Source organism: Leucopleurus acutus, assembly GCF_964270905.1.
Source record: "Leucopleurus acutus genome assembly, chromosome: 6".
Lineage (NCBI taxonomy): Eukaryota > Metazoa > Chordata > Mammalia > Artiodactyla > Delphinidae > Leucopleurus > Leucopleurus acutus.
The window spans coordinates 83,825,191-83,837,895 of NC_139149.1; the positions used below are offsets into that span (position 1 = coordinate 83,825,191).

Here is a 12,705-nt window from a genome sequence, read left to right on the forward strand (position 1 = left end):
AACACCTTTTCACATACTGCCTTCTGATGTCATCTAATTACTTACTGCCTGCTAATCTTATCTCCCTCAGGAGCCGATCTTAAAATTACACTGCGTTGCAGTTAGCTAAACACATTGCACCTAGTCAAGGCACATAGTGGACTCCCAGTAAATATTTGTTGAATGACTTCTGTGCACTTATGCAGGTGGGTTTTCTTTCTGATCTCATGCATGACTTACTTGTTTCCACCAGAGAGGTTTCAGTTTTGCTCTTTCTCTTACCTGAAATGCCATTCTCATCATTGGCAATACTGCCTCAATGCAGTGCAAAAGAACACCTCCTCCTAGAAGCCTTCTCTGATTAACCCACCTGAATTAAAGCCATCTCACCCATCGAGAAGCCCCTTTTATAAACATGGCTGTAGTCATTTCAGAATGATTTAAGATTCTTATTTCTCTTGGCTCTGACATCCCCCATGCCCCACAATATACACGCATCAAGAATAGGCATTGAGTCTTATTTCCCACAGGGACAACCCTGCACATGCAGTGTCCACCTATGGAAAGCACACTCAAAGGACGTGTTCTATAGCTAGGTAATGAAATTTTTAACATTAGTGTAAGAAACCAGACAACTCTGATTGCTTGTCTCTGTCGGTCTGCCAAGAATGGGTATAAATGGAATCAAGGCTGTGAGAGATGGATCTTTTTCATCAGACAAGTGATCAAAACCTAATACATTTACACCTCAGAATTGCTTTAACGGAGATTGGATGACTAACAGAAAGTCTTCCAAAGGGAAATAATATATGGTATTATATTTAATTGAGAGACCTGTACAATATTTGAACTACTGTACAAAAACTAGTTTCGATTCATTCAATCTTTAGAAAAATGATTTGGAAGAGATTAAACTACATATTGCTATGGCTTATAGACCATCATAAGCCTTTGGTACCTTCCAAACTTCCCCCAATGTGAGTTGAGCCGTAGGTCAGGCTGGGACTCAGAGCAAGGTGTATGCTTTAAGGCAGGCCTTTGATTGCTGTAAACTAAAGGGATAAGCAGACAGGTCGTGAGAAGGTTTACAAAGAACCCATAGAGTGCATAAGTGTGTCAACAGCAATAAAAATCCCTATCTATAGGTGGAGTTACAGGGTATATATTGGTGAGGTTAGTGGTTAAATGTGTTTAGCATTGGGTTGGAAACCACTTTTTTCCCCTCATATTCCACAGAAAAGATAAATTTTCGGCCTATCTCTTTTAGACAGAGCATAGGCTTTGGTGCAGGGGAACTAGAGGGCTAGCCTAGTGACCTGATTATCCCAAATACGAGGCTCTGAGTTAAGAAATAAAATAAGTAGGAGATGTTGGGGATGTTACCTGGTTAAAGACATGGGCTACGGGGGGTCCAATACAGGAAGATGTAGAGGGCTTCAGCACTCATGATTCGACCTTGACTCTGAGAATGACTGAAAAACTACTGGGTTGGAGATATGGGGGGAGGAGGAGAAGGAGTGGATTGGAGGGTGTGTAAAGCGATGTGGCTAGAGCAGCATTTGACAATGCTGGTTTTAATGGTGGCATTTAAAGTGATACTCCAGTACTAGATGTTGAAACCTGGGGAATAAATTATTGAAGACTCGGGCTTCCCTGGTGGCGCAGTGGTTGGGAGTCCGCCTGCCGATGCAGGAGACACGGGTTCTTGCCCTGGTCCGGGAAGATCCCACACGCCGCGGAGCGGCTGGGCCCGTGAGCCATGGCCGCTGAGCCTGCGCGTCCGGAGCCTGTGCTCCGCAACGGGAGAGGCCAGAGAGGCCACGACAGTGAGAGGCCCGCGCACTGAAAAAAAAAAAAAAAAAATTGAAGACTCACTGAAACCAAGAAAGGAAAAATAAAATGAGAGGACATTCACTCCTCTTTTCCTACATGTCTTTATTGAACATTTAAAAGGTCAAAGGCACTCTCCTAGGTACTTTGGAAAAGGGAAAGGAGAAATGGAATTGATCAGAGGCAGGCTTTTTAAAAGGAAGAAATTCTTTTTGTGATTCATTAAATCTATTAATATCTCATATATTTGAAGCACTTTAAAAACAGTTATTAATTTCCCCAAAACAGCATATATTTAAGGTGACACATTTCTATTATTTTATTATAGTTAGAAGTTGAAATAAAATTCACTAAGGCAGTGAATATGACCTCTAGAATTTTGACCATATCATAAAACGGTCAAAATGAGTTTTATTATCTGTGATTGCATTAGAATAAATTCAAGGGCATTAAAATCATGTTAATTCTCTCTTTTATCCATCTTGATACAATTACCTGAGATCAGCACATATGAAAGGAGATTTTGTAATTTTTAGGCTGTTCTGTTATTAGCTCTAAGACTTTTTTTGAACTTTGTTCTTTCCATGTTATAACTGCTTATTGTCTTCTAAAGACAAGTACCTTAGCTGTGAACTTGGTCACTAGAGCACTGACCACATCTGGTAGCCACAAGACAGGAAACCGTGAGCTGGCATGGGTTTCTGAGCCATTCTACAAGGAAGAGGTATTATAGTCTTGGATTCACTTTTGCCTGTGCTGAAACTTTAAGAACATGATAAACAAATGGCCCTGTGGACACTGAGCCCTGGAAGTCTCTATCCCTCTCAGTAGTGCTGCAGTCAGGCCTCAGCCTTGGACTGCTACCCACACCTCTCTAGAATTGCCCTGGGCTTCCCTTAAGGTGGCAGTGTCCATGGTGAGGGAAAGGTGTATCCAGATGAGGGCAACCTGTGGTCAGAAGGTTGTGTTTCAAGGGCCAGTTCCGTCACTGGCTAGATGCATGACCATAACTTCTTCCGCCTTAGTTTCTCACCTGCAAAATGAGGATGGAGGGGAAAGCAACCACATAAGCTATGGAGGAATCGAATGAGATTAGTTTTATTTATTTCACAGCACACGTTAGTCGCTTTACAAATATGAACTCATTTCATCCAAATTACTATCCCATGAGGTAGTTACTATAATCATTCTCAGTTTACCTGTGAAGAAATGAAGATGTAGAAAGGTTGAATAACTTGCTCAAATCCCCAAACCAGTAAGAGGCAGAGTTGAGATTCAAACTTGGCAAATGGTAATTACTTACTTTCTATCATAAGGGGATAAGGAAGAATCTGAATAGCAGAAATGGGCAGTGTTTCCTGTTTGCGATCATTTGGGGGCCCAAGATCCTGTGGGGTGGTGACACAGGCACAGTAATTAATGCAGATGTCTCTGCCACAGGGCTGGCTATAGGGGCTCCTGGGCTGACTGCCTGTGGCTGGTGAGCAAGATGGTGGGTGAGAGGCCTGACCCTAAAGAGAAATAGTGCCTTCCTAAGAACATGTTGAATTTACGAGTTAATTACGTGGGTCTCTCACTGTTGCGGCCCCTCCCGTTGCGGAGCACAGGCTCCGGACGCGCAGGCTCAGCGGCCATGGCTCACGGGCCCAGCCGCTCCGCGGCATGTGGGATCTTCCCGGACCGGGGCACGAACCCATGTGCCCTGCATCGGCAGGCGGACGCTCACCTGCTGCGCCACCAGGGAAGCCCACAAGTTAATTTTTTTAAAGTATCAAACCAGCAAACAAACATAGATAGGGCTAAGGTGCCTGTAGGTGGCGCAGGCCTGACAGGCCTTCTCCATTCTGCCTCCCAGTGGTTATCCCCACTCCCATGCTCCTCACGCTAGCTTTTTCCCTGGTGAAATTCACCATGAAAACTTCATTCCTTTGGGTGAGGGCATGACCCCTAATAAACTGTATATACCCCTGGACACAGTAGTACCTTATTCATTTAGCATAAAATTAGCCAGCAGATGCCTCTGGTTAAGTCTAGAACCAGGAACAGGTTTTAGAATGGGGAGGGGAGAGAGAAAGGCTCAGGGTGCAGTGCTAGGAATGTTTGCTAATTGATTGATCTGCCTGTACTGCTGTCACTGGAAGATTAGAAGCCCTTAGCTGACGCCCATTCTCAGGAACTGACCTTTGGAACGATGACTGTGGTCCCAGCCCATACTGTCTCTTAGCCTCCGGGCAGTCCGTGTAAAGTTCGCAAGTTCAGTCTTACAGCTATGCGTTCCCCAAGAGGAGAAGAATGAAGAACTGGGCATTCGCTACCAGAGGCCCGAAGGCAAAAGCACAGGACAGTTTTACAAAAAGGAAACAAGTATTTTCAAAGTAGGTGAGTCTCTCCGAGCCTCAGGTGGCCTCAGCCACCCCCAGGATCCTGCTACCTACCCCAGTCTCTGACTCCACCTGCCTCGCTGTGGAGATGACTTAAGCAAGTTGATAAAGGTGGCCAGTTCAGGGACAGGGCTTTTCTGTCTGTCAAGAAAAGGCAGTCAGGCCATGCACTGGAAGCCCTGATATGGAACACCAGGGCCCCTTACCAAGTGAGTCGCGGTGGATTTTGTTGGGAAGGCTTAGGAGCAGTAGTACTGGGTGGGGGGGGGGGAGGCGTGAGAGGGGCTGGCTGCCTGTAGTTCTCTTCTGCCTCAGTTCCCTAGCACTGCTCTCCCAGCAAACGCCAGTGCCCGTAAGTTAGAACATCACAGACCGTTTGGATTCAGCCAGTGCCGGTGATGGACGTTTCAAGGAAGTAGGAGGGACCTGACTTTCTCTGCTACTTTGAGAAAACCATTAAATGTTTACTAGGAGGGTTCTGACTTAATGAACAAGGAATATTGTGAGTTCCTTAGAACAGAGGTTTTTGAAACCAGAATATCCTCAGGAGAGACCGTGGCTTCCTTTACCAGGTGTTTATTCCATGACAGATGAGCGCGCTTGCCCAGAGTTGCCTGTGAACGTAGAGCTTTTGTTTGCCAGGTTTTGTCGGGATTTCTCTTTGCCAGGCCAGAGCTATAGTGCAGAACCACAGTGCATGTTTTCTCTGGAGATGAATATCAGTGTTTTCCTTCAAAATTTGCTGTAAAATCTTTTTAAAAAGTATACAGCCTCCACTTCCAGCCCACCCTCTCTAATGGCGAGCCCACCTCTAACCCTCTGGGGAGCCCGGTCTCTGGGGTGAGACTGGCCAGCTGGGCAGATCACAGCCCCAGCATTGCTCTGCCCAGAGCCTTGAACCAGGTCAATTCCTAGTCTAATTTCCGGAGTCCACACGCTGATTTCCTTCCCCGCCTCCTCTTTTCTGTGTTTTTGCTTGTATATCTGTCTTCATCAGAGGGTTTAAGCTCCTTTGGGGGCAGGAGCCCTGCAGTCAGGAGGTCCAAGTTCAGATCTCAGCTCAGGCACTTACTGGCAGTGTGACTCTATGCTGGCATTTCTTTTTCTATAAAATGAGGGCTGACATACTCCATAGGGTCTTTATGAGAATTAAATGAGTTCATACATGGAAGGTGCCGGGCATACAGCAAGAGCTGCATAAGTGGTATTTTGTAACCATTGCCAGCATTCCCCATAGAGCCCAGCACATTGTAGGTGTTTAGTAAATGTTTGTCACATACTAATAAAAAACATTGCCCTTTGTGTAGGAATTGCCATCGCTGGTTGAAGAGCTGGGGGAAAGGAAAAAAAGAAAGAGAAGGCATGGTATTTCCTTTTAAACATTTGGGGAGTTGGTGTGAGGTAGTTTGGTGCTCAGGGGTGTGAAGGAGAACTGTGCTTAGTCTTTTGTCTAAACCCCTCTGGAGTTTGGGATTTGTTCTGCGGGTGGCAGTAGGGGATGGTGGGCAAGGCAGTGTGGTCTGTGGGGAGAGAGCCTATTATGGCATGCTTGGAGAGAGTGGAATTTGTTCTTCCGAACCTTGTAACACTGCCCACTTCACCTTTCCCGAGGCATCTCTGAGGATAGGCCTGTTTTAAAGACTTGAGCTGACATCATCGCATCTTAAAAGAACTGAGCATAATTGAATTGCTGATACAAGTGGGTACTTGCATCGGGCCCGGGTCACCCACATCTCTATGGAAACACATGTTTGCTTGAAAGCCCAGCAATCAGAAGCAGAGCCTTTCAGGAGCCAGCATCGGGTCACTTTTAGAAAAAGGCATTTATTTATATTCTCGAGCTGTCAGAGACCTATGCAATGAAATAATTTCAAATTAAATAGAGAAATCAGGCCGCAGATGAATGCCTTAATAGAGCCTGCCGTGCGCCCTCCCCCTGTCCGCCCCCCCCCGTCCGCCCCCCCCCCCCCGTGCTCGCGGTGCCTGAGATCTGCACGTTTATTTTAGCCGTCCTTTGCTCTTTTCCGCCCGTTTGCATTCTGCTGCCTTGGGGAGGTGGTTTGGCACTTTATGCAAAAATGGTTAATCTTCATTCATACGCGTGTGCCGGAGCTAAAATGGAAAATGCAAAGCCGGGCCTGCCGTAGAGCGTGCGTTGTGCTCTTCCCGGCGACTCTGTGTGTGCAGCATGTCCAAGGGCGCACAGTGCCGATGACTCTGCTTCCTACGCAAGCACTCGGGGCTGTTGAGTCAACATATTCTCTCAGAAAGGTCTGAAACTTGCATCAGCACATCTTGCCCTAGTTGTGCTCAAGTGATATCCTAAGTGATTGGAAGCTTTTATCTGCCTCTGGAAGCAGGATTTTTCGAGTCAGTATTGACTGTTAATGACCTGTTTAAAGAAAACATTCAATTTTCTTTCTTCCCCCCACAAAGAACTTAGTAGGCAGTGACATTTCTAAACCAAAGGCTAACCCTGCTTTTCAAAAGGGGCAGAGACAGGGCTTTTAAATGTGAAATTTTTTTCCCCTGACATTTGCCCTTAAAATGCTTTTCAGTGAAGTTGTTCTAACAGTGGGTTTAGAACACTGAAGTGTCTTTGAATAAAAATGCAACCTTGAGATTTTTTTCCCCCCTTCAAATTAAACAAAAAGGTTTAGGTAAGAGTCTTTATATGAAATTCATATTTCAGTCACTATTCTCTGTTTCATTGTTTGTGTGTCTTCATTCCCAATAATTAAGGCAACTTTCCTCCGAGGAGCGGGGCACTGCACAAGAGCCTTTATTAAACTGTGGGGATTAAACCGCAGCAAAAAGAGCTAAAGTACTTAGATTATGAGAGACCTCAGTAATTACAAGACCAGGTAAGGAACAGCTAAGGGAGGAGTGAAAGGGAAGAGGACACAAAATGGAAGAGAGAGAAGATTAGGCAATGGAAGAGTTAAGCAACAGAAAACCTATATGATGTTATTGATACATTTAGGCAAAGTCCCAGTTTTATAGAGGGAGCACTGTTTTCCTCTCCAGCTGGCATGTAAGTGCCCTTGACTGTGCTGAGGGGACTGGACAGTTAGTCCTTGACCAGTTTAAAGGTGATCTTTACAGAGAAATAGCCTAGTACATGGGAGACAGCACCCATGTCTTTTATTTTATTTTATTTTATTTTTAAGGTGAATTTTCAGCTTTCAACTACCCTGGCTACTAAGTGCTTGCATCACCTCCAAGTTTCACCAGCCAGGGAGGATGTTGACTTTCATCACAGGAGGGGAGACTAGAGAATGGACACCACACTCAGCAGACTTTGTCACAAGCTACCATACCTCCATCTGTTCTTCTAAGGACCCATTCATCTTTCCTAAAAGTCATTTACCCTCCCCTCTGCTTTTCCTGTTAAGATGGTGTTTAATCCTGAATTCTAGGCCACCTCAGGGGAGTTCTTCATTATCCCCTGAGTATCTCCCATGTGTATGTGAGATATACATGTTAATAGACATTTGTTTGTTTTTCACGTATTCATCTTTTATTACAGGGGTCCCAGCTAAGAACTCAAAGGGTAGAGGGAAACTTATTTTTCTTCCCCTACAACTCCAATCTCTTTTTCTGCAACTGAATACCTGAGGCCCTCGTGCTATACTCTGACAATCTGGAACCTTTACTCCGATGTTCCGTCAGGGCAAATGGTGGCCCACATAAACAGATGTGCAGGCTTCCCCAAGCTCTCTGTCAAAATTTCCCTGTCCTGTTTCCCATTCTCTCAGAGCACGTCTCTCTGCTAAGGGCCAAATGATGGCAGTAGAGAATGAAATAAATTAATGTGTGAAATTGCACCTTCTTCCAGAGGTGGTGGTAATGCATAAGCTGAGTAAAAATGTAGACATCTCTTAAGAAGTTTCCCCAGGTTAGGAGTTGGCTCTCTGGGAGACTGTGGAACGCTCTGTTTTGACGGAGAGACTTTTTGCTGCTTCTCCAATCACATCGCATTAACTGACTTCCTCCCCACAAGATCAGTCCCGATTCTTCCTCTCTGAGGCAGCCATGAGAAAATGTCTCAGGATCTATGTGATCACAACACTGTCTAGGCTGTACCAAAATCAAATACACAGACACTTTAATTACTTTAACTTAGAAAGATGGAGTAGTTAAACATTAGACCCTGAAATGTCCTGGAGCCTCTGGGCAACGTTGTAGGACCAGGAAAGCAGTTTGTTGGTCAAGGGCCCACTAAATGAAGCTTCTAACATTCTCATCTGAGGTAGAAGCCGCAGGAAAACAGCCATCTCTTTATAACAGGTACATTCCCTCCCATTCCTGTGAGAGTTTAGTGCTTTGCTCTGCAGTCTGTGTGCCCTGCGATTGTACAAAGCATACATCACATGCCTGACCGGCTGGAGAAGGCAACACCCGGGACCGGTTTTATTCTCCTTGCAGAGTTCTTACTGCAATTCATATACAATGAGCCCCGTGACTTGTTTATGATGCTTTTGAGGTTCTATCAGCCCAATGGCTCTGGGCTCCAGAGCTTCAGACTGCCTGGGGTTGAGTCCTGGCCCTGCCACTTACCGTGGGACCTGGGTTGGTTACTGAATCTCTGTGCCTCAGCTTTCATGTGTATGAAATGAAGATAATCACAGTTCCTACTTTATGGGGGGTATGAGGGTTAAATGGATAAATATGTGTCAAGCACTTAGCAGAGTGCCTGGCACAATCTAAGTGCTCCATATTATTATTATTATTAATATGTTGGTGAAAAGACCATTCCCTAACGAAACTAGCTCCCCACCCATTCATCTATCTAGGCATCTGGAGAATCTGTTTGTTGTGTGTGGTGATTGGGATCAAGGAAGTGGCCCCATTCTTAATATTCCCAGGCCAGAGACTACAAAGCAGTGGTTCTCACAGTTTGGTTCGGGTGTGTCTGAATGCCCTGGAGGGCGGGTTAGAGCACTGACTGCTGTGCCCCCCTCCCAGAGCTTCCGATCCACTCCTTCTGGAGAGGGGCAGAGAATTTACATTTCTAACAAGTTCCCAGATGCTGCTGTGGCTGCTTCTCTGGGAATCCCACTTTAAGAGCCACTGCTCTAGGACAGCAGTTTCCAGTAGGAGTACGATGTAAGCAACATAGGCCATTTAAAATTATCTAGTAGTAACATTAAAAAGTAAAAAGAAACGGGTGAAGTTAATTTTAATGTTATATTTTGTTTAACTCAACATGTCAAATATTATCATTTCAACACACAACTGACATAAAAATCTACTGAGACAGTTTACATTCCTTTTCTGTAGCAAGGCTTTGAAATCCAGGATGTATTTTACGCTCCCAGGACATTCTGGTTCAGACCAGCCGCATTCAAATCTGACTTTGCAAGAAAATGACCCGAGGAAGTTTCTTTTTTCTGGCCTCCACCTCCCCCCCATACCAACTGGCATTCTCTATTTTTATGTTTTTTTATAAATCATGGGAAAACTTTGCATAAATGACCTTGAAAAAAATTGTGAAAATCATTATTTTAAATTTTTTCTTATGTGTTTCCTCTGGCTCTCTAAATTCCATTCAAGAAAAGCGATATGACATCTGAGAACAGGAAAGTCAGTCTAAGAGCAGTAATAGGTTTCAGAGAAACAAAAGTGAAACTTTATTACTGTCTACATAGTGAAACAGGAGGGAAAACGGAGATTGGTAAGTCAGAAAGCAATTGGCATTTCAATATACTGTTTTAACTTTTTATAGTTTATATGATTGCGTGAGAAATATAAACATATACATATCTTTTTTAAACTCCTAGTTTGGTAGTTGATCAGATTGTGGTATATATTAAACTTCTCTGAATTGTATTAATTAGAAATACTGAAACAAATGTATGTGCTGGAATTTGCACTATTCAGGTGTATTTTTCATAAAGAATATTTCTTTTTTACAAACTAATAGATTTTCTGACTAGCATTAATACATATTAAGACCTTTGCATAAGTAAGTTCAGTTTGATGGTAACTATAGTTGTAGATTATTAATTTTACACTGGAGATGTGTACAGATGATATATTGGTGATAGATAAATGGTGAAATGCTTTTCTTTGGGATTGACATCTTTCCTAATAAGTTTCTGACTATGGAACATATATCTAAACTGAGGTGAGAGATCAATCTGAGATTTCCTAAATAAAATTTCAGTCAACAGTTTCCTTGATCTTTATTTTTCTCTAGGATATATGTAAAACTTAGATGATGTATATGTATATTTGTAATGTTATTACTGAAAGCTGAGATGTAATTATAGGGAAAACATTTCAAACAATACCTAAGCTATTAAAATGTTGCACCAATATCAGGACTTGTATTTCTGTCTGTCTTCATTTTCTATTGATTATTTATATGCATGGGACATGTATGTGTGGATTTGAATAGTTAGGCCCCAGTAATTGGTCTGTTCTAAGAACAATTGTAGTGATAATAGGAATTAGAAACAGGTTCTCCCCCAAGAAGTCAGAGATCGTTGTACCTTTCTTATGGACTTAAAAGCTCTCGAGATCAAGCTATGTTAGAGGTAGACCATCAAGCATGGTGACCAAGCGTGATGAGAAGGAAATAGGAGGTCCGTTGGCCCCAAACATGTCAACTTACTCACAGCATCAAAGGCTTCTCGGGTTAACCCAGGGGGTCTGCAGCTTTGAGGGATGGAGTTTCAAGTTGCTGAACTCTGGGCCTGTCATTTAGGAGGAGGTGACAATATATTGTTTCTTAAAGGAAAAGTTCCTTAACTATTTTTTTTTTTTTTTTAGTTCCTTAACTATTTAAGTTAAACAGTTGAGATTCAGATTAAGTGGATCTGGCTGTCCCGATATAGTTCATAGCAGAGAACAGAATCCCAGAAGAATAGGGGCACAGCACAGTTTCATTTTCCTAGGGGCGAGGGAGCCAGAGGAAAGGTAATGGGCATGTGATGCCATGCCAGGGCGAGGTGTGCTTCTGAATATTCTGGAAGGGCTAGTGCCAATCTGAGGTGTGGACACTCAGGAAGGGCCTTTGACACTGAAGGTCAACCTTGTCCCCGTTGTTTGTCCTTATCAATAGAACCCAATGTAACTATCTAGACGCTTAAATTCTTAATTCTTAAGGCAAATCAGATTTATTTTCTATTTATATTGAAATCTTTCATTTAGTTTCCATAACTGGAGCTGTAGCTGATTTCCCAATCTCTCTGTTATATACTAGCCAGTGGAAAGCCTTGATGTGCAAAGGCCATAGGAATCCAGCTGGAAGGAATTGCCTGTAGAGATAGCACACAGGGGGGAAAATAAAGAGTAAAATGGACAAAGAAGAGCTCCCTACGAATTATTTTTATCTTATCTTCCCATCTGAGGAACCTGTAATAGCCCCATTCTACTCTCACAGCCAGCCTTTTCCTTCCACAATAAAAATAATATTGTAATCAATCTTACTGGCATCACAACCAAAGAAGAGTCTTCCTTGACTTAGACGCCGAAGCAATGAGAAAGGGAATTGCCAAGGAAATATATATATTCCTATGAATCTAGCTCACCATTCAGTGCTGCCACTTACTCAGATCTCAGAAATTTTCTGTCCTCTGTGGAATTCCTCCCTGATTTCTCTATAGATTATAACACTCCAGCTTTAGAAAATGCTGCACACCCAAATCCTAGACATCAAAGCAAAACAAAAACAAAACGCTTTTTCTGTCAGATTTCACACATGTATAATGGCAGGAGTAGATGTGTCTGGAAGATATAGCTAATCCAGTCTAATGAGAGGAATTGTGGCTCAGATCCATCTTAACAAATTGCCCCAAGTGCTGCTGTCTCCTTTGAGCCTTCCTCACTCCATAGCTGCAGGCTGTGTCTCTTTTCTCTGTCTTCCCCATCCTCATTCTCTCACATACATACATACACTATCACATATAGAAAAATCTATGTATACGCAGTGTATGTTTACATAATGCCAGAACTTCCATTTGAATAAGAAAATCAACCATTCAGATGTCTTCAGATATCATGCTTATAGACTATCTTGCAGGCATTGTGATGACTGGTCAAAGGTTTCACATCTATGGCTTGTAAACAAAAACACCTGATTATTTGTGCTTATACTTCACATACCATCTCTATTCACTGTAATGGATAATCAGAAAATAATCCTAATGTTTTTACTAGTAACTCTCAGGGGCAAGAATAGTGAGAATGAAATTCAGACATTATTTGCCAGCTAGCATTATATACTTTCTCCCTTATGCCAAGGCAGAGGATATAGCATTTACCATTGGGAAGCGTTATTTAAATGGAAGGTGTATCCAGTGGGATGGGCACTCTTTGCAGAGTATATGGGAAGGAGCTGTCTTACTGGGGATTGAGTATGCAGGGTCTCCCCTGCCACCGTGCCCAAATGCATGTATCAGTGGCAATGTCATTTGGAAACTTGTAAAAATAAAATTTTACTGTTTCTAATATTTAATAATACAGTAGATAATAGTATATGGATTCCTATTTGAGTGGTAATAGAGTT

General features: G+C 43.0%; 1 protein-coding gene across 4 annotated transcripts in view; it reads left to right on the forward strand.

Moving 5' to 3' along the window:
• SPATS2L (spermatogenesis associated serine rich 2 like) overlaps positions 1-12,705 on the forward strand; it is a 143,942-nt gene that overhangs the window by 47,118 nt on the left and 84,119 nt on the right. For 2 of the 4 annotated variants that reach the window (XM_082841656.1, XM_082841659.1), the window contains exon 1: positions 4,054-4,188. The exons of 1 other annotated variant lie outside the window; for it this stretch is intronic. The gene's annotated coding sequence lies outside the window, so the exon portion shown is untranslated. Of the gene's footprint in view, positions 1-4,053; positions 4,189-4,208; positions 4,400-12,705 lie in introns of those variants that run through there. One more of the 4 variants, XM_082841657.1, reaches the window with a different exon arrangement.